Source organism: Humulus lupulus, chromosome 4 (assembly GCF_963169125.1).
Source record: "Humulus lupulus chromosome 4, drHumLupu1.1, whole genome shotgun sequence".
In the NCBI taxonomy this organism is placed as follows: Eukaryota; Viridiplantae; Streptophyta; class Magnoliopsida; order Rosales; family Cannabaceae; genus Humulus; species Humulus lupulus.
In genome coordinates this window covers 6,301,733-6,305,768 of record NC_084796.1, presented here as the reverse complement: position 1 = coordinate 6,305,768, position 4,036 = coordinate 6,301,733, and the positions used below count along the sequence as shown (strand labels likewise).

General features: G+C 27.5%; 1 long non-coding RNA gene across 1 annotated transcript; it reads left to right on the top strand.

Moving 5' to 3' along the window:
• Positions 1-890: 890 nt before the first annotated feature.
• Positions 891-2,710, top strand: LOC133828795 (uncharacterized). Its single transcript, XR_009891321.1, has 3 exons — positions 891-996; positions 1,829-1,865; positions 2,325-2,710. It is a non-coding gene; the product is annotated as an uncharacterized LOC133828795 (long non-coding RNA).
• Positions 2,711-4,036: the final 1,326 nt, after the last annotated feature.

The following is a 4,036-nucleotide window of genomic DNA, read 5'->3' as shown; positions in this document are numbered from 1 at the left end:
AAAAGTTCTTTTCAAAATGTTTAGATATCAATTAAAAATATATCTTTTATGAGGAAATGTAACTCCCATTTCTTTTTACAATACATTATAACAATTATGAAAAATAAGAGAAGATATTTTTATTCATTTTTGAGCGCATTACAATGCTAACCGAATGTTAGAGCTATTAAGTAAAGTGGAAGAATAACTAATGAATATGCAACTATAACATTCATGGGCATTTCATTAGTATAATACCCATAGAATGATGCTAAATACAAGCAAACAATCACTAAAGTTATGAAAAATAAAGAGAAATTCATGTTTTGATGATGAATTTTTATAGAAGGTTAAGAGGTGAAGAAGTTGTGCAAATAAATGGTTGAAGGAACAAGTATTTATAGGACAAAAACTAGCCGTTTATGACCGTGGTGAATAGTGATCATGACCGTTGGGGGTATAGTTGTTTTCTATTATGGGATTTTAACAATTCTAAGTTGTTGAAGTAACCAACAGGTGGGAATAATTAATTTATGGGTGTTAGAGAAACCTTTTCAGAAAAGTTTGTGAGTCAAAAATGCTGGACTAAGTAATATAAGAAGATTGGGAAATTTTCATTTTTTTTACTATTCACCGGGTACTATTCATAGTGGGTCCCACAGTGGGGTCCGCAAGGGTCCCACAGTAGGGTCCACATGGGTCCCACAACAGGGTCCACCCCATGGGTTCCACATGTTGATGCAGTAGTGACACATTGATGACTTAAGCAAATTACTATGCTTGATATTTTGAATATGTTATTATTCCACTATGCTTATTATTTTTAATATTTTATTAGAATAGTATCCCAAGTTTTTCCTATAAATAGCCCTTCCAAAACTCATCTTGAAATCACAAAAACCTCATTTCCTTTCTCTTACTCTACCCAAAAATATTCTTAACATCCTTCTAAAGTTCTAAACCTCGAAGATCTAGGCGAAGTTTTGTCCATAACGCTAGCCTACGAAAACCTTTTAGGTAAGCTCTTCCCGAGCCTTTCTTTTCAGTTATTTAGTTATTATATATGCATAGATTATTTTACTATGCCGTTATAATGCCAAAAGTTATATATAGATTATTTTACTATGCCGTTATAATGCAAAAATTTATATATAGATTAATTTACTATGCCGTTATAATGCCAAAATTTATATATAGATTATTTTACTATGCCGTTATAATGCCAAAATTTATATATAGATTAATTTACTATGCCGTTATAATGCCAAAATTTATATATAGATTATTTTACTATGCCGTTATAATGCCAAAAGTTATATATAGATTATTTTAATATGCCGTTATAATACCAAAAATTTATATATAGATTATTTTACTATAATGCCAAATTTATATATGGATTATGTTACCATGCCATTATAATGCCAAAATTTATATAGATTACTTTACTATGCCATTAAAATGCTAAAATTTATATATGGATTATTTTACCATGTCGTCATATTTTACAAATGCCAAAATTGAAATATAAACTATTTTTTTATGTATCTTTATAATACTAAACTTATATAGGCTATGGTCACACTTTGGACTATTTGGACTTTTATTATATGACCTTATTCCCTATTATTATGGACTGATACTATGACCTGGACATTTCCGTATGACCATGACCATGACCACGACTTTTAGACCAGGATCTTGCCATGGACAATTATAGTATGACCATATGCCTGGACATAAAATAAACAATAAAATAAGAAGAAAAGAAAAATAGAATAACAACAATTATAAACTAAAATTACATCATGTAGATTTTATGTAAGTTAATAGTTTGTGTTTTTACCAGGAAGCTAACAATTTCGGTTGTTTTATCAAGACGCAAGGTAAGTAGAATCCTCATCTACAATACAAGTCTTTTATGTGTCTTATGTGCATTTATATGCTTTATATGTTATCCTGCCAGGTTCTTATGCATAAATTATTTTCAAGAATGTTATATTTATTATGCATAAGCACGCTTAATGTTCACAAACAAGTTATTGAAAGCGTTAAAGTAGAGGTGCTGCTTGGGAGATCTAAGTCCCAAATAAGTAAGGAGGGAGATGTACGTCCCTATATAATGAATGTTTATGAGGGAGAAATTCCCTATTATCATGTTTATGTTCAGGTGGGAATGTGATTCCCTATGTAATGCCGGCAGCAGCATCCTCTAGGGCCCAAAAGAAAGGAAAGTGAAAGAAAGAAAGAGAATACATAGCATGTTGCACGTTTATTTTAATGCATATGAGGTAGTTATTCTGCTTACTGAGCCTTAGCTCATCAGTTAATGTTTTGTATTGTAGGTAAGAGGCCCCAAATATAAATTGTTGATGAGTATACATGGAGCCAACATGACTGTACATATGGGGCTGACTTGAAGGGAGTGGAGTTCTGCTATGCTATTTTATAAATAAACAAGAAACTTGGTTTTATTATATTTCATTAAAAGCATTTTGTGAACTTTATCATTTACTTAAAGCTTTAAAAGTATTTCATGAACTTTGTAATTTACATAAAGCTTTTCAATTTATCAGTTGGATACATTTTCATTTCTACGTTAAGGTGTAGTAACGCCACGAAAATAATTTATAAAAGTATTAAGATTTGTATGTAAGATAAAGTTTTTATTTAGTTGTGAGTATTGTGTGGTTTGAGGTTATAAACATTATTTATGTATTGTTTAATAAAGTTTTTGTAAATTCAGAATTTCAGTATTGTCGTATTTAGGTTAAAATTTGTTTTTACACTATATATGTATGCTAAGTAAGGAGGTCGTTACAGGAAATTTGAAATTATGAAAATGATTTAAATTTAGAAAATAGCTTCTCAAAAGTAGAAACTAAGGTCTACTAAAAGTACTTGTTGAATTAAAAAATTACTTATTATTTTTAATCCAAATATTTTTTAAAGAACTTTTTTAATTCTAGAAGCGAAAAAAGAGCTTAAAGAAATTTAGAGAAACGAGACCATAAAAGTTTGATTATTTTAGAATTTTGAAATGATTTTACAATTTCAAAAATATTCAATGTGTGAGAGCCACTAAAAAACACAATTGATTATTTATGTGTATACAAAAATACTAAAAACTTATTTTTAAAATAATACATACTCAATCTTTCATTATAATTGAAAACATAATTTTATTGTCTTTTCTTTATTTTCCTGCTATCTCAATAAAAAATAAAAAAAAGCCAATCCAAATTCTAAAGACATGATCTTATCCTATGTCTCGTATTGTACTTTTTTTTAAAATTTTAAAGTTGTGTTTTCAAAAAAAGAGATTAGAAAATAGATTTTGTTGTATTCTAAAAAATAAAAAGTGTTTGGATAATAATTTCTAATTTTGTTTACAACATTAAATATAAATATAATAAATATATGTAGGAAACAAATTAAATTGGAAATGTCATAAGGGAAAATGAAGAGATGAGTAATCATAAAAAAGAAAAATAATGAATAGGAGGTATGTACAAAATATATTTGGAGAAAGTAATAAAAAAAATAAGATTAGAGAAATTGATGAGAGACAAAATGATTAAATTAAAGGGATCATATATAAGAGAAAATGAAGAAATGGGTAGTCATGAAAGAAAAAATTAATGAAAATGAGATATGTACAAAATATATTTGGAGAAAGTAATGAAGAAAATGAGAAAAGAGAAATTGATGAGAGATAAAGTGAGGTGATATAGAGTGATGAGAAATAAATAAGAGAGGGAAACATAAAAAAAATGGAAGTAATTGTCAGAAAATGTGATTACAAGATAAATAATAGAAAAATAGTGGCGAGAAAGAAAGTCATGTGAGAAAAGTTAATGATAGAAAGAGTGATCATAGAAAACATGATGTGAGAAAAAAATAATAAAATGTATCAACAAAGAAAGAAAAATGTTGTTTTTAGAAAATAAAGAAAAATTAACATTTTCTTGTTCTCAATATTTTTTAAACTTTTTTTTAAAATTTTTCTCCAAAAACAATTTATTGTAGTAAATGCTCCTAATTTTTAACTAATATT